Source organism: Emys orbicularis, chromosome 15 (genome assembly GCF_028017835.1).
Source record: "Emys orbicularis isolate rEmyOrb1 chromosome 15, rEmyOrb1.hap1, whole genome shotgun sequence".
Classification (NCBI taxonomy): domain Eukaryota; kingdom Metazoa; phylum Chordata; order Testudines; family Emydidae; genus Emys; species Emys orbicularis.
The window spans coordinates 12,799,894-12,820,116 of NC_088697.1; the positions used below are offsets into that span (position 1 = coordinate 12,799,894).

Consider the following 20,223-nt stretch of genomic DNA (forward strand, 5'->3'; position numbering starts at 1 on the left):
AACAGAAGGTGCCTGCCCTGGCCTGCGCTCAGACACTGAGCCTACTGCACACAATCCATCTTGGACTTTCATAATGTCACCACCTCTTTACCCTTCCAATGAGGATTCCTTCTGAGCCGTTGCCTTCACTTACCCCTCACTGAGCCCCGGAGCCCCCTAGCATGTATGGCACCAGCCTGCTGACAATCCTTGTGGCAAGAACACACCCTTGTGCACCTTTATTGATGCCGCCTACACCACTCAGCACTGAAATGAGGAATACCTGGTCCTTCCAGTTTCACGTGCACCTCTCTTCGTGTCACAGCTCTGCCAGGCTGCTCCAACTAATCCCTCCGCCATTCATGTAAAGCTACAGCTGGCCCAGGGCACACTGCTGGAGTGCCTGCGGAGAAATGCTGGGGTTCAAATCTGAGGAACATAAAACACACAGTGGCATGTTCTTAGTCCTTCCTTCTGGTGATCAATACATTTTAAGGCCAGGGGAGACTATTAGGTCATCTAGTCTGACCTCCTGTGTAATACAGGCCATGGAGTTTCGTCTGGTTACCGTTGTAGTGCGCTGAATACTTTGTGTTTGCTGAAAACATCTTCCGGAAAGGCATCCTGTCCTGACTTGAAGCCTTCAAGAGGTGGAAAATTGGCCCCTTCCTTGGATAGTTTAACCTTTGCACCACCCTTACTGACCTATTCCCAGTGACATTTGCCAGCTCCAGGGCTAAGGGGTAAGGGCAGAGTTAAGGTTGCATTGCAGGGGTGGTGTGTAGTTTAATTCTTCATTTCCTGGTTTTCAGAGGTTTTATTTTTCACCACCATCCACGTGCTGGAAGGGCCCGAGGCAGCACTAGGCAACCTTCACTCTGTTTAATGTACTTTATGGGCGTTTAATTTCCTTGATTTTCTGTTTAATGGACTTTTTTGCCACTGTAACTGCATCGACACTACAGCTTTTGCTGCAATTTATGTCAGGTAGGGATGAGATTTTTCACATCGCTAACTGACAGAGCTATGGGCTCAGAGGTAGTCCCAGCACCTCAGGTGACAGTCCCAAGGGCGTCTCTGTGACCCAACCCGTCACAGGAGGATCTGGTGGGGGGTAGGAAGGTGAGGATTCAGGGAGTCAGAGATTGTAGCACTTCACTGAGGCTGCTTTTGCTGAAGTCTCTAATGACCTGTCCCTAGGCAGAGCTCAGAACCAGCACTCCATCCTCCTCCTCCTCGACCTGTCAGCTGTCTGACACCACTGACCGTGGTCATTGTCTTGGAATCTGATCTTCCCTTATCCTCTCCTGCTTAGGGTTAGGGTGGGGAGAAGTAGTAACTGGCTTGTTCTGCAGCATGGGATGTTTAGGTTGGATATTAGGAAAAACTTTCCAGCTGTGAGTATAGCTAAGTACAGGAATACGTTACCAAGAGAGGTTGTGGAATGCTGGTCGCTGGAGGTTTTTAAGAAGTGGTTAGACAGATGGTCTGTGTCTACTTGGTCCTGCCTCAGGGCTGGAGGATGGACTAGCTGACACCTTGAGGTCCTTTTACCCCTGTGTTTCTGTGATTTGATGATTCCTTATCCTAGCCCTTCACTTTGACTTTGTCTCCCTCTGGAGAATGGGGGCTTTTATTTAGTAGTTTTTTTAAATGAAAAATATGCATGGGTCAGCTTCCCTCTCAATTTGCTTTGTTAGTCACTGGGTGTGAAGGAGTGAATTCCTCTTCTGGGATGGGGATGTAATTCCTGTTGAAGTTGCATAGGCCTGCCTCCGTTTACATGTATAATGATTGGGTTCGAGGGAAGCAGAACACGGGAAAACAACTGCCTTGTACTTTTGGACACAGGAACTAGGGTACAAACAGACTGGGCTTAAGTTTGCTGCTATCCAGGGCAAAAAGACAAGGCAACAGAGAGAGAACGGTTGCAGATTGGTCTGGAGCTCAGTCTCTTAAGCCTGAGCTGCAGTGTCTATACCAGAGGTATGTGTACCCCTGGGTTCCGCAGAGGTCTTCCAGAGTTGCTATGGAACAATCACTGGCCAACTCAGTACAAAGTAAAATTTCATACAATGACTTGCTTATGCTGATCTATATATATGAAATGTAAGTACAATTTTATATACCAATTATGTATTTTATAATTATATGGTAAAAATGAGCAAGTCAGCAATTCACAGTGTGCGGTGACCCTTTTGTATTTTTAGGTCTGATTTTGTAAGCAAGTAGTTTTTAAATGAGGTGTAACTCGGAGGTACGCAAGACAAATCAGACTCCTGAAAGGGGCACAATAGTGTGGAAAGCCACCAGTCTACACAGCTGTTTTTAATGTGCTAGCACCTACAGTGGAGCACCCATAGGGAGACACATCTCAAAGAACCATCATTGATGCACAAGTTGAGTAACTTCTTCTTTTGCGTGTTACCTGATCTCACTGGTCTTCTTTCCTCTGAGCAGGGTTCCCAGTTTCCAAACCCGAGGTCGTCTCCCAGCTGGAACGAGGGGAAGAGCCGTGGGCGCCAGATCTCCAGGGCTCAGAGGAAAGAGAGATCCTGAGAGGCAGCGGCATGGGTGAGGGATCATTAAACCTACTCAGTGCTTGAAGGAAGTAGCTGGGATTCCCAACAAAGACCTTGTGAGGTCTCTGGGTTCAGGATGGTCTCTCAGGGCAGATACTGTTCATGGCTTCCTACCCATCCTAACTCCTGGCAGTAGTTCCTTCCCCAAACTCCCTTCTCCCTGGGGAGTGTTTGGATGGGAACTGGATGCAGAATTGATCCCCCCCCTCGCCCCTTTGGGGAAGAGTTTGGGGAAATTCAGTCCCTGTTTTTTCTCCATCTCCAGCTATTCTCTTGGTTTGTTCCCCCCTTTTCCCTTCCGCTTTCTGAGGTTTTTCTCTCTCTGTCCCATCAGGTGAGGGGATGGTGAGAAAGACCATGGAGCAGAATCCTCAGCAGGAAGATGATGAAGTGGAACCACAGGGGGCATTATTGCAAAGATGCACAGGGAGTGTGTCCAGGAGTTGTGAGCAGGGAAAAGGCTCTCAAGGGCAGCACGGGACAGAGATGCGGCAGAGAAACCAACCAGCGCAGAAAGTTGGAATATCTGTTAATTATCAGGGAACTCACAGAGGGCTCAAGGAAACCACGGCCCAGCAGAGAATCCTGACGGGAGAGAGAAATAACACAGGCTTTGAGAGCGGGAAAAAGTTCAGGAGGCGCTCACACCATCAGCAGATCCACACAGGAGAGAAACCCTATAAATGCTGTGAGTGCAGGAAAACATTCGCTCGGAGCTCAGAGCTTATTATGCATCAGAGGATCCACACAGGAGAGAAACCCTATGAATGCTGTGACTGCGGGAAAACCTTCGCTCGGAGCTCAACCCTTATTCTACATCAGCGCATCCACACAGGAGAGAAATCCTATAAATGCTGTGAGTGCGGGAAAACCTTCGCTCGGGGCTCACACCTTATTGTCCATCAGAGGATCCACACAGGGGAGAAACCTTATGAATGCAGTGAGTGTGGGAAAACCTTCACTGAGCGCTCACACCTTATTACACATCAGAGGACTCACACAGGAGAGAAACCCTATAAATGCAGTGAGTGCGGGAAAACCTTCACTCAGCGATCAACCCTTATTGGCCATCAGAGGATCCACACAGGGGAGAAACCTTATGAATGCAGTGAGTGTGGGAAAACCTTCACTGAGCGCTCACACCTTATTCGCCATCAGAGGATCCACACAGGGGAGAAACCTTATGAATGCTGTGAGTGCGGTAAAACCTTCACTCGGAGCTCACAGCTTATTACACATCAGAGGAGTCACACAGGAGAGAAACCCTATAAATGCTGTGAGTGTGGGAAAACCTTCACTGAGCGTTCAAACCTTATTCGCCATCAGAGAATCCACAAAGGCTAGCGCCCCTATGAATGCTGAGTGCAGGAAAACCTTTGCTGGGAGATCACACCTTATGCGCCATCTGAGAATCCACACAGGAGAGAAACTCTATGAATGCTGTGAGGGCGGGAAACCTTTGCTCGGACCTCAGATCTTATTACACATCAGAGGAGCCACACAGGAGAGAAACCCTGTGAATGCTGTGAGTGCGGGAAATTCTTCCTTCACAGCTCTTCTCTTATTTATCACCAGAGAAGCCCATGGTGTTTTTCATCAACTCCTGCGTCATGCAAGTGTGCGTCCCTCCAACAGGAATGTCCCTCAGTCCCAGGTGGGGGAACCAGGAGTGACCTTTACTAGGTACATAGAGGTTAAATCTACCTGGGCTTTGACTCCACTAGGGTTTTCCATGGAGTTAGCTAGATTGAGTTAGCAATCCTGATATAAAAACACAACTATTTTTTCAAGAAAGAAAATAGCCCATATAGCGGCCAGGGTAACGTAGCAAATCTCCTCACCACTGGACACAACCTCCATCACTTTTCCTAGTCTAACCAAATTTGGAGCATCATGTTTATACTTTTCCTCCCACTGCAAAGTGATTGTTAGTCATCAGGTTCCCCCACTAGGGACAGATTGGCTTATTCCCAGTTGTTCCCACGTTGCACTAGGTTCTGCTGAATAGCAGTTGGGTTTGGTACCATTTTTCTCATAAGAGCGGCCGTACTGGGTCAGACCAAAGGTCCATCTAGCCCAGTATCCTGTCTGTCGACAGTGGCCAATGCCTGGTGCCCCAAAGGGAGTGAACCTAACAGGTAATGATCAAGTGCTCTCTCTCCTGCCATCCATCACCTCCTTCTGCCAAACAGAGGCTAGGGACACCATTCCTTACCCATCCTGGCTAATAGCCATTAATGGACTTAACCTCCATGAATTTATCTAGTTCTCTTTTAAACCCTGTTATAGTCCTAGCCTTCACAACCTCCTCAGGTAAGGAGTTCCACGGGTTGACTGTGCGCTGTGTGAAGAAGAACTTCCTTTTATTTGTTTTAAATCTGCTGCCCATTAATTTCATTTGGTGGCCCCTGGTTCTTATATTATGGGAACAAGAAAATAACTTTTCGTTATTCGTTTTCTCCACACCACTCATGATTTAATATACCTCGATCATATCCCCTCTTAGTCTCCTCTTTTCCAAATTGAAAAGTCCTAGTCTCTTTAATCTCTCCTCATATGGGACCCGTTCCAAACCCCTAATCATTTTAGTTGCCCTTCTCTGAACCTTTTCTAATGCCAGTATATCTTTTTTGAGATGAGGAGACCACATCTGTATGCAGTATTCAAAATGTGGATGTACAATGGATGTATATAAGGGCAATAAGATATTCTCCGTCTTCTTCTCTATCCCTTTTTTAATGATTCCTAACATCCTGTTTGCTTTTTTGACTGCCACTGCACACTGCGTGGACGCCTTCAGAGAACTATCCACGATGACTCCAAGAATTCTCCTGATTAGTTGTAGCTAAATTAGCCCCCATCATATTGTATGTATAGTTGGGGTTATTTTTTCCAATGTGCATTACTTTACATTTAACCACATTAAATTTCATTTGCCATTTTGTTGCCCAATCACTTAGTTTTGTGAGATCTTTTTGAAGTTCTTCACAGTCTGCTTTGGTCTTAACTATTTTGAGCAATTTAGTAGAGTCTGCACACTTTGCCCCCTCACTGTTTACCCCCTTCTCCAGATCATTTATGAATAAGTTGAATAGGATTGGTCCTAGGACTGACCGTTGGGGAACACCACTAGTTACCCCTCTCCATTCTGAAAATTTACCATTTATTCCTACCCTTTGTTCCCTGTCTTTTAACCAGTTCTCAGTCCATGAAAGGATCTTCCCTCTTATCCCATGACAACTTAATTTACATAAGAGCCTTTGGTGAGGGACCTTGTCAAAGGCTTTCTGGAAATCTAAGTACACTATGTCCACTGGATCCCCCTAGTCCACATGTTTGTTGACCCCTTCAAAGAACTAATAGATTAGTACAGGGGTGGCCAACGTGTGGCTCCGGAGCCACATGCGGCTCTTCAGAAGTTAATATGCGGCTCCTTGTATAGGCACTGACTCCAGGGCTGGAGTTACAGGCGCCAACTTCCCAGTGTGCCGGGGGGTGCTCACTGATCAACCCCTGACTGCCCCCACTCTACTCCTTCTCTTGAGCCTGCTATGCCCTCACTCCTCCCCATCCGAGCCTCCTGCATGCCACAAAACAGCTGATCAGGAGGGATGCTGAGGCGCTGATCGGCGGGGCAGCCAGTGGGCAGGAGGCGCTGGGAGCAGGCGGGAGCTGCTGGCATTTGCTGTGGCTCTTTGGCAATGTACATTGGTAAATTCTGTCTCCTTCTCAGGCTCAGGTTGGCCACCCCTGGATTAGTAAGACACGATTTCCCTTTACAGAAACCATGTTGACTTTTGCCCAATAATTTATGTCCTTCTATGTGTCTGACAATTTTATTCTTTACTAGTGTTTCAGTTAATTTGCCTGGTATTGACATTAGACTTACCGGTCTGTAATTGCCGGGATCACCTGTAGAGCCCTTTTAAATATTGGCGTTACATTAGCTATGTCCTCAATGTAACCATATGTGTAAGCTTCTTGCCCTGGTGACCGTGTGCTCAGAGAGAGGAGACATGCTCCCCCAGAGTCCTGACTGGCTTCATATGGAGTAGTTCCAGAGCATTGCCTGGTGACTCTGTGACAGGGGGGGAAAAGTGGTTTTTTTCAACCTCTCTGACACCTGAAGAAGTGGTGAGTCGGAGGGATTCCCACATTCCGAATTACCCCAGCAGTGTTTCCTCTTTTTGAGCCATGTAGAATGGCTCCACTTCCTACAGTTCCACCACTGAATGTGTCCTATGATTCAGGGTTCTCAGCCCTCTGTTTGTGGATCACAGTTTGTTTTCTTTGCTCCTAAAACAGTAATTTAGGGCCTGAGATGAAAGTGTCACAGACTTCGATGGGGAATTTGAATGGATGTCAAATACAGTGAGATCATTTGGAGTTTAAATCCCAGTTTCCAACTGTTGGCAAAGCCTATTGCAGGACTTTTCCTACTGAGATGGAATTGTTTGCAGATGGGGAGGTTGTCTGGTTGGGGTTTTTTTTGTTTTTTTTTTCCATTACGACAATACTAGAACTTTTGTAAATAATATGACTCAAAACTAATGAGTGAAGGAGAGTTGAATGGCTAAGAGGAGAATGCAATGGGAGAATCTCTTGTCCTGATTCTGAGTCGCGTAGCCTATAGGACTAACCTGCTTGCTTGCATAGATGTATTTTTTCGTATAAGTTTAAGTCTTTGGTTTATTGTAATAGGTTTATAGATTTATATTAAAGTAAGTTTGGCTGTAACGCAAGAGACCTACAGGCCATATCCTGTATGTTAAGCTAAGGAAAGTTAACACATCTATATTAAGACCATTTACCCAGAAAAGTAAAGTTAACCTATATCTTGTTACCTAAATAAATAAGTATTCACGCATATGTCTATAACCTTCTATCTAGACCAATAGATAATGAAGAATGGCATAGGGGGATTTTTAATGTGGTACCCACAGACTTAACAGGTACACCACAAGGAAACTTATATGTGTCATCAATTCGCACAAACCTACTAGCCTATGGGGTAAGGGTACCCTAACATTTGTGGGTGAGGAATAAAATTTGGGCAATGGAGGAAGGATTTCCGGCACTTGTGCCATATAAAAGAGGTGACCCACCTCGCTAGAGGACTTCACTTCACTCCACTCCGCTCTATCACTTTCACTTACTCTATCTCACTCACTCTATTCTATCTACGATGGCTACTGCTATTAGTAGGCTGTACTGGTTCTTCTTAAACTTTAAGTTTCAAGGGCACTAGGCTAAGCTCGGTTTCCCTAAGCTTTTATTCTTAGTTTTGTTTATTAGGTTTTAAGTTTAAGTTAGTCAAGTAAACCCTAAGTTAGCTCTTAGCATTAGTTTTTCTAAGCTCTGCATCAAGAATTGAGAAACCTGAACGGCAAGGCTGGTCCTGTGTCTCTTCCCCCCGGTTATCGAGGAAGGGGGTGAGTACGTTAACCAAAGCTTTGTTGCATGTAATACTATATTAGCATCTGTCTCTCTTTATAGCAGTAATGCACTTGTAACTCTGGGTATTTTACCATTTACTTACTATTATTAATTTTAATAAAAAGTCTTTAAGGCTCTATCTGTCTCAGTGTGAGCTTCCTGTCATACCCCCCTGGTCCTTTGTAAATTCTGGGAAGCCTAATTCGAAACAAAAACTTTTATCTTCTAATCAAACAAATTGGCAAGCCTAAAACCAAAACTATTAATATTTTAATTAATAAAATAAAATAAAGTAATGTTATTAGCACACCCTAAATCAGGCTACAGTCATCATATTTAACCTGCTCTGGAATTTCTAGTTCTATGAAACTGGATGTATCTTTTGTGACGTGGGTTTTTCCTCTTGAGGGACATTTGGTCACATAATCAGATATTCATTTTATTTGCCAGACAGTAGCTCAGATTTACTGGGGCCTTTGAGAAAATGATTATTTACTGAAATAGTCATTTCTTATTTTATTTTTGCTTTTTCTCTGCTCCCTCCATGATGACATGGAGAAACTTCAAGTGCAGTTCAGTCAACAGGAGAGACTACTCCAAGCTATTGGACATGCTGCCGACTGGTTTTTAAATCTCCAGTCTGAAATGGTGAACTAGACCACACCCCAAGTTGTGCAACTAACTGAAGTGACTGCACGGACTCACGCTGCTGCTCGATTGTTTTAGGTCAATATTGTCTCTGATGATCCGGGGAGAGAATTCCACAGTAACTAATGAAGCAGTGGGCAAAAGGTCCATGTATTTGTTGGGAAAGAGGCTCTTGTGACAGACTAACACCCGTGTTCACACCCTACACCAGGGGTCTCAACCTTTTTCTTTCTGAGCCCCTCCCCCACCCCAACATGCTATAAAAACTCCAAGGCCCAGCTGGGGTAGGGGGGCAGCTTGGGTCTCTGGGCTACAGCTGCTGGGTGGGGGGCAGCTCTGGGCTACAGCTGCTGGGTCGTGGAGGCTCAGGGCTTCTGCCTTGTGGAGGGGGGAGCATTGGGGCTTCAGGCTTCTGTCCCGCGGGAGACATGGGGACTTCGGGCTTCAGCTGCGGGGCCCTGCAGACCACCTGAAACCAGCTCACAGACCCCCGGGGGTCACACTGCCCTATTGCAGTAATGTTTGTACAAGGCGTGACGCTGGCAGAGCACCTTACGTCCGAGTGTATTCAGGCCAATTGATGTGTGTATTAGTATAGCTCAAAGCGATTGTTAAATGTAGAAGTGTATTGGGTGTTTAAGCATCCTGAAAACTAGTGGAATGTTGTTTGCACTGTTTTCACTTATCTATACCCTGTTACAGTGTAATAGCAAACAGTTACATTGTGTAAAATCCTGTCACTAAATAACCCATCCAACGCCAATTAAGGTTTTTGGAATGCAAAGGAAGAAAAGGTTCATTTCAAAACCAGTGGTCGTAAGAAGCAGGATTCCTGGGGCGTTTGCACTGTTGTTGCACAGGGTGGGAGCAGGGAACTGGCTCTGGCTTAAAGCAGGTGTCAGGCTTAGAGAGGCTGGGTTCAGAGTTAGAGTTTAGGGTGGGGGTGAGGATTGGGCTACCGTTTTGGTTAAAGGGTTTAGGGTTGGGAGGACCAGGTTATAGGGTAAGGTTCAAGTTGGGTTCCGGGTGGGGTTGGGGTTTATATTTTGGGGGGAGGGTTTGGCCATCAGCTGCATAGACGTGCAGGTGACAATGGGGTGCCAACCAATAGTGATTTATAAGGGGTTTTTTTAGGTCATTTTAGTATCAGCGCGCTAGGGAGGGGGTAGGATCATATTTACTACAGGGGACTAACGTGTTGGGGAAGAGAATGGCAAGTTGACCTATCATTGTTAAGCTAAGATTTTTGTCATGGTTATTTTAATAAAAGTCATGGACAGGTCATGGGCACTGAATCTCAGTAATCTAGAAAGATCTGTTTCTCCATGTGTACTGTCGCAGCAGGATTTTTACATCATAAACTACTAAACATGTGGGAAGAGGGGGCAGGTTCCTCCCCTTTCCCTTCACTCTGAACCACCTGTACCGTGCTGGAGGGGAGACAGCCCAGGATGTCTGCAGGTCCCCTTTTGCCCCAGCTCTGTATTGAGATGTCACAGCAGGGGCAAGGCACTAAGCAGAGGGTTGTATCGAGGGGGAAAGGGTACAAGGGTGCACTGTGAGAGATGTAGGGTGTCTTTGCCTACATCACTGATTGGACTTTGGAGGGGGTATGGGAGATGGAGCGTTTTGTGCTGTCTTCCACCCTGGAGTGAGAAGCCAGAAATGTCGAGCTGCCAGGGGATGGGGGGGGAGCAGAAGCTGCTCTGAGAAGTGCCCTCTATATGTGCAACAGCGAGAGCATCCCTGAGCTATGCTGCCCAGGGGAGCAGCCAACCTCACAGTGAGGGGGATGGGTGACACCCCCCCCAGGACTGGGGACAGTAGGTTACAGGGGGGCAGCCTTAGCCATTCCCCCCTTGGCTTATGTGTCTCAGTTTCCTCCTCTGAAACCACTTCACCTCCTGCTCCTACCCCCCAGGCACTCTCACCCTCCCCCACTCACCTAGATAAAGACCCCTGACCCCTCTCATTCCCTCCTCCTGGGACATCTGCACCCCTCCACACACACACCCAGCTCATCCAAAATCCCCTCATCTCCCCTCCCTCCCTGCATCCCTCCTGCCCCTGCACAGTCCCCTGAGTGGACCCTAAACCAACTTGCCCCCACTTCACCCCAGCTAGGCCTCGCCCCAACCCCCCCTCCCAGCACCACTGGTAGCCCCAATCCCTCTGCTCACCCCCCCATTGCCCCACAGCCTCAGTCCCCCCGGTCCCCTTCCACCCCAAGCCCCTGACCTTGGGCGCCCAGCCACAGCCCCCCCCCCCCATTGCCATGTGCCCAACTTAGGCCGCTGGGGGTTCCACTCCATCCCTACACTCCAACCCCAATTGCCAAAATGGTAACTTAGTTGTTTTCCCCCTTGTGCTGGGCTTAGGGAAGAGAAGTCACGCATCAGAGTCTACTGCCCTCATGCGATGGGAAGGGAGCCAGAGCGACGAGACCGCAAGAATTGTTGAGGCCACGCAAAAGCCGTCCATCTGGGAGCGGAGCAGCCGCTATTGTCAGTGAGAGAGGTGTCTGGTTTGGTGAGGGCTCTGCTCACGGCTCACCTGGCTCCAGGTAGGGACGCCCCGTTGGCTGGGTTTGTAAGAAAAGGTTCCTGACGAGCTGTGGTCAGGGAGACAACGTTCCCAGTTTCAGGGGCTGCTCATTTCTCTGGCCAGGAGCAGTGTGTCCTCCGCAGCGGAAGGTTGGATCTAGTAGGCCGACTTATCTTTCTCCAATGTTTTTCTTTCTCCCTCCCTCCTTTTCTCTCTCTCTCCTGTAGAGTGTTGGCCAAGTCCCTCACTCGCCTCTCCCAGTGTCACTCTTGCAACGTGAGGGAAACGCTTTGTGCATTCCCCTGAGTGGCCACCGAGTGTCACTGTTGCTCCATGAGGGAAACGCTTTGTGCACTACAGCAAATGGCCACTTAGGGTATGTCTACACTACGAGAGTAGTTCGATTTTAGTTAAATCGAATATGTGGAATCGATATTACAAAGTCGAACGTGTGTGTCCACACTAAGGACAGTAATTCGACTTTGTCAGTCCACACTAACGGGGCAAGCGTCGACATTGGAAGCGGTGCACTGTGGGCAGCTATCCCACAGTTCCCGCAGTCCCCGCTGCCCATTGGAATTCTGGGTCGAGCCGCCATTGCCTTCTGGGTAAAAAAATTTGTCGAGGGTGCTTCTGGGTAACTGTCCTCATCCGTCCGTCACTACCGCCCTCCCTCCCTCCCTGAAAGCGCCGGCGGGAAATCAGTTCGCACACTTTTCTGTTCAGTGACAGCGCGGACGCCACAGCACTGCGAGCATGGATCCCGCTGCGACCATCGCTGCAGTTGTGGCCGTTGTCAACGCATCGCAGCTCATCATCGACCTTTCCCAGAGGCAGATAGAGAGAAATGAGGCGAGGAGGCTACGGCAGTGGGGTGAGGACCTGAACTCCGAGAGTAGCACACGCCTGTCTGGAACCACGACACCCAGTGCCGAGGACATCACGGTGGCAATGGATCTTGTGGATACTGTGGAACGGCGATTCTGGGCCCGTGAAACAAGCACGGACTGGTGGGACCGCATAGTGCTTCAGGTCTGGGATGAATCCCAGTGGCTGCGAAACTTTCGCATGCGGAAGGGGACTTTCCTGGAACTTTGTGAGTTGCTGTCCCCTGCCCTGAAGCGCAATGACACCCGGATGCGAGCAGCCCTGACTGTCCAGAAGCGAGTGGCCATAGCCCTCTGGAAGCTTGCAACGCCGGACAGCTACCGGTCAGTCGCGAACCAGTTTGGCGTGGGCAAATCTACCGTGGGGGTTGTTGTCATGCAAGTAGCCAAGGCAATCGTGAAGGTACTGCTGTCAAAGCTAGTGACCCTGGGAAACGCGCAGGCCATCATAGATGGCTTCGCCGCGATGGGATTCCCAAACTGCGGTGGGGCTATAGATGGGACTCACATCCCTATCCTGGGACCGGACCACCAGGCCAGCCAGTACATCAACCGAAAGGGCTACTTTTCAATGGTGCTGCAAGCACTGGTGGACCATAAGGGACGTTTTACTAACATCAACGTTGGATGGCCGGGCAAGGTTCATGACGCTCGCGTGTTCAGGAACTCTGGTCTGTTTAGACGGCTGCAGGAAGGTATTTACTTCCCGGACCACAAAATAACTCTTGGGGATGTGGAGATGCCTATAGTGATCCTCGGGGACCCAGCCTACCCGCTAATGCCCTGGCTCATGAAGCCCTATACTGGCGCCCTGGACACAGAAAAAGAACTGTTCCACTACCGGCTGAGCAAGTGCAGAATGGTGGTGGAGTGTGCTTTTGGCCGTCTCAAGGGGAGATGGAGAAGCTTACTGACTCGCTGTGATCTCAGCGAAACCAATATCCCCATTGTTATTGCAGCTTGCTGTGTGCTCCACAATCTCTGTGAGAGCAAGGGGGAGACCTTTATGGCGGTGTGGGAGGTTGAGGCAAATCGCCTGGCTGCTGATTACTCCCAGCCAGACAGCCGGGAGATTAGAAGAGCCCAGCGGGACGCACTGTGCATCCGGGAGGCTTTGAAAGACAGTTTCCAGACTGAGCAGGGTCACCAGTGAATTTTAAGTTTGTGGACACAGAAGCTGAACTTGCCACCGTTTCTTTACCCAGTTACCGTTGACTATCCTCTCCAGTTACATACCCCCTTCACCCCCTTCCCAAAAAATAAAATCTGTTCTGTTTTGTTAATGAACACCGTTGTCTTTATTACTGTTTTCGCGGGAATGTTTTAAACCTGGGACGCAGACTGTGGCGGGGTGCGGGTTTAGTGTTGTGATGCAAATGATGCTTCTAAACTCCAGGAATGACAGGTTCCGCAGTGGTGGACTGGTTGTTTCAACAGAGCCTGCCAGCCCTCCTGGGCGGGACAGCGTGTATGTGTCGGCTATGTGACTGTCTGGCAGGGGGAGGAGGGTTACAGCTCCCCTGCTGCGCGGCTCTGTGATGCATTAGATCTGTAACTGCCCTCCCCCGCCACAAAGTCACAGAGCAAACCCCCCCCCCCCAGAACATGAAAACCACCTCCCAGATTGACCAGGGTCACTAGTCACTGCACTGGGTATGTGTCCTGATGCTGGACCTGACCCCGCCTCTGTACCCTGGTAAAGGTGACTGTCCTGTCCAATTACCAAGCCCCTTCCCCTCCTTCAGACAGACTGTCCTCCAAAAGAAAATCATGGAAACAGTAATTAATAGAAACGAATATTTTATTATGAACCAGACATGAAACGTGGGGGTTGAAACTTGCACGGGGGCTTCTGTGAGGTGTGTAGGAAAGGACTTTTAAAATTTTGGGGAATGAGAGCCTTCTAGTGCTAGACCAGTCTGCAGGGGTTGACTGAAAGTTTTAACGGCCCTTGCCGCCCCTCCTTCTTTGTACTTTGGGTGAGGGGGGTGTGGGACTTGGTGGCGGGGGAGGGCGGTTAGAGAGAGACTGCAGCGGGGCTCTGTCCTCCTGCCTCCGGTCTTGCAGAACATCCACAAGGCGCCGGAGCGTGTCCGTTTGCTCCCTCATTAGTCCAAGCAGCTTTTCAGTAGCCTGCTGGTCCTCCTGACGCCACCTCTCCTCCCGTTCCATGACTGCTCGGTGCATTTGTGACAAGTTCTCCCTCCACTGTGTCTGCTGGGCTGCCTGGGCTCGGGAGCAGCTCATTAGTTCTGAGAACATGTCCTCCCGCGTCGTCTTCTTCCTCCTCCTAATCTGCGCTAGCCTCTGGGAGTGTGCTGACAGGCTGGGTTGGGAGACAGTCGCAGATGTGTCTGTGTGAATGGGAAAAATGGAGTGAATTCCTGAGACAGATAAATGAAGTTGTGTACAAAGAACCTAGTCTTTCTCTGTGAACAAGACCATGCACTGCACCTCTCACATGCGCACTCAGGACAAGGTCGAATTTTCGGCCCTCGCCTTCAGTGCCTGGGGTCTTGCAGTGGTCTTGCAGTTATCTGAGAAGCGTGGCAGGACACCTGAACTTCTGTAGCGTGCAATCATGGTAAGCCGTATACTTCTGGCTGCTTAACACTGTACTAGTAGCACTGGCCTCCTTTCACATTGAAAGCAATGCCAGTCTCTGCTGCCAGCAATCAGGACAGCATGAACTATGCCCCTGTCCCACCCCCTCGCGGCTGTCCCAGGGAAAGATCCCTGTATGCTGCCCCTCTCCCTCCACCGCGTGGCTGTAAAGCAGTCCCAATACTAACATTCCCCTCCCTAATTCAAAGCAGGGCATCATGAGCGACATCACCCTGCTGAGGATCTCGGAGTCCCAGAGGGAAAGGATGCTTCGAGAAAGCCTTCAGAAACCAGGGCCGTTTGCCGCCATGCTCTGCAGGGCAATGATACCAGAGTACCTGATGGTGTCGTGGCGCGGTAACGTGTCCTACCACGGAGGGCCCAATAAGATCGCCCTACCCAGGAACCTGATGAACAGGCTGGAAATGTACCTTCATGAGACCTACGAGGAGTTCTCCTATGAGGATTTCGCCTCTATCCCCGGCCATATTGACCGGATTTTCGCGTAGGTGCACTGGGACTAAAGAGTGGAGCGTCTTGGGCAGCATAATCATGACTTACCGGACATTGTAAAAAATTTTTTAAATACTTGGGACTAAATTGTGAAGAGCCTAAGGCAGACAAATCATGAAAAACCCTTTGTTACTATTGTAAATATTCCACTTTTTTTGCAGATAATTGTTTACATGTTTAAGCACTTTAGGAAAAAGCCATTGTTAATATTATAAATATTTCAGTTCTTGTAAAAATAAATGTTTAGATATTTGAAGCACTTACTGCTTGATCCTTCCCCTGATTCTGTCTCCGGGGTAAGGGATGGGGACGGTTGGTAGGGGATCTCGGTAAGGGTGATGAAGAGCTCCTGGCTGTCGGGGAAATCAGCGGTGCCAGCGCTGTCGACTGCCTCGTCCTCCTCATCTCCTTCTTCATCTTCCCCGTCCGCTAACATGTCCGACGAGGAACCTGCCGCGGACAATATCCCATCCTCAGAGTCCACGGTCAGTGGTGGGGTAGTGGTGGCGGACGCACCTAGGATGGAATGCAGTGCCTCGTAGAAACGGGATGTGTGGGGCTGGGATCCGGAGCGTCCGTTTGCCTCTTTGGTTTTTTGGTAGCCTTGTCTCAGCTCCTTGATTTTCACGCGGCACTGCGTTGCATCCCGGCTGTATCCTCTCTCTGCCATGGCTTTAGAGATCTTCTCGTAGATCTTTGCATTCCGTCTTTTGGAGCGCAGCTCTGAAAGCACGGACTCATCGCCCCACACAGCGATGAGATCCAAGACTTCCCGATCAGTCCATGCTGGGGCCCTCCTTCTATTAGATTGCACGGCCATCTCTGCTGGAGAGCTCTGCATCGTTGCCAGTGCTGCTGAGCTCGCCACGCTGTCCAAACAGGGAATGAGATTCAAACTGCCCAGACAGGAAAAAGAATTCAAAATTTCCCGGGGCTTTTCCTGTGTGGCTGGTCAGAGCATCCGAGCTTGGACTGCTGTCCAGAGCGTCAACAGAGTGGTGCACTGTGGGATAGCTCCCGGAGCTATTAGCGTCGATTTCCATCCACACCTACCCTAATTTGACATGGCCATGTCGAATTTAGCGCTACTCCCCTCATTGGGGAGGAGTACAGAAGTCGAATTTAAGAGCCCTCTATGTCGAACTAAATAGCCTCGTGGTGTGGACGGGTGCAGGGTTAATTCGATGTAACGGCGCTAAATTCGACATAAAAGCCTAGTGTAGACCAGGCCTTAGTGTCACTGTCCCTTGATGAGGGAAATGGTTGGTGCATTACCTGGATTGGCCACCAGATTTCATTCTTGCTCCATATGGGAAATGCTTAGTGACCCCAGGTGGCCACTCGAGGTAATGCACACAGCTTCTCCTTCAGTGCCCCCCACCAGGACCCATTCAACATCCTCCAACCTGCTCCCGCATCCCCAGGCTTGCCAACACTCTGCTCACCCCACCTCAACCTGCCCCCTTTACCTGGACTTTCCCTTGGCCCTCCTGATCCACCCCATCTGCTTCCCCATCTCAGGGCACCCCAACGTCCTCCAGGACACCCCATCCCTACACACCAACCCCAGTTGGCTCCATCCTATTTCTCCATTGCTGGGCCCCACTTTCCCAGCACTGCATGCCCTCACGCCATCCACAGCCTGCCAGGTTTCCCTCTCCAATTCCTGTTCCCCCTCGAACCTGCCAGGTTCCCCTTCACAGCCACCCTGGGGACCTCCAACCCCCCTCCACCCTGCCCTTACTCCCCGGATTCTGAAGTCCACATTCCCTCAGGACACCTTGGGAACCCTACACTCCTCTATGTCACAGTGCAGCCCCCACCCCATATATCCCAGACAGTTTCATAGACTTTAAGGTCAGAAAGGACCGTTATGATCGTCTAGTCTGAGCTATGGAGCACAATGCAGGCCACAGAATCTCACCCACCCACTCCTGTAACAAACCCCTAACCTATGTCTGAGCTATGGAAGTCCTCAAATCCTAGTTTAAAGACCGCAAGGTGCAGAGACTCCTCCAGCAAGTGACCCGTGCCCCATGGGCATCTATTGGTTGCAGCGGGAAAATTAAACTAAAACACTCTTAAAGGGATGAACTGAGAGGGATTTATTAACTGGGCAGGATAAAGGATAGAGGGGGTGGTAAATGCAAAATAGAATAAAACAGCTGAGTGGTTTACAGAGTACAAGCAGGTTTGAAGCCTAGACCCAACTAGGACCAAAATGGACTCAAACAAATAAAGTTTCAACGTTACTCAGTTTGTTGCTGTAAATGGCTCTAGACTGGATGGAGTCAGCTCGTGTTTCCTCTCTCTCTCATTCAAGGGAATTAGGATCAGGACCTCGAGGACCACGTCACCAGGGATCAGGACCGCTTGGTGGGATGGAACAGGTAAGTGTTTGATGTTTTCCTCTCAATGATCACGTGACCAAATACAGGCTGCTTCCTCAGTGGACAGCAGCCAGCATACCACGCAAGTCCCTTGTATACATCTCCTGTTGCCAGATAGAGTACCTCGTGGTCATGTGACCCTTTCTCACCCTTTTCCATCAAACCTTCCCGCCTTTGCCTTGTTACCAGGCAGGATAGTTCAAGCATGGGTGGTGGGTGAACCCCTGGCTTGGGGAGGCTAACCCCCCAGCCCCACCCCTTCTGCCCAAACCCCGCCCCTTCTGCGCCCACCAGAGCCCAGCCCCCACTGTAATGGCTGGCCCCTGCACAGTGCCCCCAGGGCCCCACCCCCGTGGCCGCTGGCCCCTAGTAGTCCCAGGACAATGCCCCCAATCTGGACCTTCCCTCTACTGCAAACCCCCCACAGATCCCAGACCAGATCATGGTGGGGAGTTGCCCCATTTATAACATTTCTTGCTGGGAGGGGGAGGGCAGAGAGAAAAGGTGTTTTCTCTCCGTTTCCTTCCTCTCCATTTTCTGTCCCTTCTTCCCTTCCAGGGTCTCCCCCCACCGGCATTGCAGGTTGTGCGGTGACCCCCTCCCTCCACCCAGGATTCTGGAGCCTTTGCAGCAAAAGGATCCCATGAGATCAGCCGTGAACAAGGGACCACCACCCAGGAGACCCCAGCCTGAGACTAAAGGCAGCTCTGGGCTTTGCCTCTCTCCCTTTCTGGGAATCAAGGTCATGTTTTTACAAAGAGCTAAAGAAGCCTCAGCCCTGCCCTCCCCAGGGTCTGAATTAATATCACATTTCCTATGATGTGCTCAAAATAAACAAATGTTTCTAAACCATAGGAGTGGCGTTAATTCAGTTCTCACTCTCATTCCTTAGGGCATTGCGCCACCATGTGGGTGTTTCATTTCCCAACCTCAATTTCCCACCGATCTATGAACAGCAAAACCTTCCTGTGTCTTTTGTCTGAGCCAGGGTATTCAGTTCCATTGAAACCTTCTCTCCTGCAATGGCAGTGGTCAAACAGAGGGCATGTGGCCACCTGCATCCCTGGTTGTGAGACCTTCGCTCTCCTCTTTCTTCATGCTGCTGCTGCTATTTCTTGGTATGCATAAGCGTGCAGACGTGGTGTGCCGGGTGTGCCCAGGCACACCCTAATGTAGGGATGGGCAAATGGCTCCACTCCCCGGCGCGGCAAGCCGCAGGGTCCGCGCTCCTGGGCCGGAGTGCCCAGCCAAATGCAGCAAGCCACCGGCCCCTCCCCCGCCTTCCTCCCTCCCCTGGAGCCATGCTGCCGCACGCAGCGCTCTGGGGGCCGGGGCTGCGCGCTCCCGCGGGGTAGTGTTTGGCTCCGCGGGGAGGCTAGGAGCCTCATTTCATGGTAAGGGGTCCGGGGCCAGGAGGGTTGGATAAGGGGTGGGGGCAGTCAGGGGACAGGGTGGGTTGGATGGGGTATGGGAGTCCTGGGGTCTCTCAGGGGGTGGGAGGTGGACTGGGGTCAGGGAAGTCAGGGGACAGGGAGCAAGGAGGGTCCTGGGGGGGCAGTTAGTGGGGGGGTGGTCTCTGGAGGGGGTGGTCAGGGGACAAAGAGTTGGGGGGGTTGGATGAGTCAGGAGTTCTGGGGGGGGCTGTCAGGAGGCAGGGGTGTGGAGAGGGGTTGGGGGAGGCAGGGAGCGGGGGGGGGTTGTATGGGTCGGGAGTTCTGGGGGTCCTGTCAGGGGGTGGGGAGCAGTTGGATAGGCGTAGGAGTCCCGGGGGTCTGTCTGGGGGAGGGGGTGTGGATAAGGGTCAGGGGACTGGTCGGGGGTAGGGTCCTAGGGGGGCAGTCAGGGGACAAGGAGCAGGGAGGCTTAGGTAGGGGGTGGAGTCCTGGGGGGGCAGTTAGGGGCAGGGGTCCCAGGAGGAGGTAGTCAGGGGACAAGGAGCAGGGGGGGGTGGGGGTTCTGAGGGGGGAAGTCAGGGGGCGGGAAGTAGGAAGGAGTGGATGGGGGCGGGACTAGGGCAGGGGCGGGGCTGGGGTGGGGCTCCGTGGGTGCACACCCTAATGAAATGGGCTGCGCATGCCTATGTTGGTATGTCAAGGATGGAACAAAAGGCTGAGTTCACTCCAGGGTGAGGAAAGAAAGGAGCCTCCAACCCCTTTGTCAAGGCTGTATCCCCACTTTGAACTTTAGGGTACAAGTGTGGGGGCCTGCATGAGGACTTCTAAGCTTAACAACCAGCTTAGTTCTGGTCCGCTGCCACCATTCCCTTCCCTGGGAAGCTTTGAGAAACCTTTCACCAATTCCCTGGTGAATACAGATCCAAACCCCTTGGATCTTAAAACAAGGAGAAATTGACCCTTCCCTCCTCCTTCCTTTCACCAACTCCTGGTGAATACAGATCCAAACCCCTTGGATCTTAAAACAAGGAGAAATTGACCCTTCCCCCCTCCTTCCTTTCACCAACTCCTGGTGAATACAGATCCAAACCCCTTGGATCTTAAAACAAGGAGAAATTGACCCTTCCCCCCTCCTTCCTTTCACCAACTCCTGGTGAATACAGATCCAACTCCCTTGGATCTAAAAACAAGGAAAAATCAATCAGGTTCTTAAAAAGAAGGCTTTTAATTAAAGAAAAAGGTAAAA

The 20,223-nt window shown here is 50.3% G+C and overlaps 1 pseudogene; it reads left to right on the forward strand.

The window, feature by feature from the left end:
- The window catches only part of LOC135889203 (uncharacterized), a 407,029-nt pseudogene that overhangs the window by 48,993 nt on the left and 337,813 nt on the right, over window positions 1–20,223 (forward strand).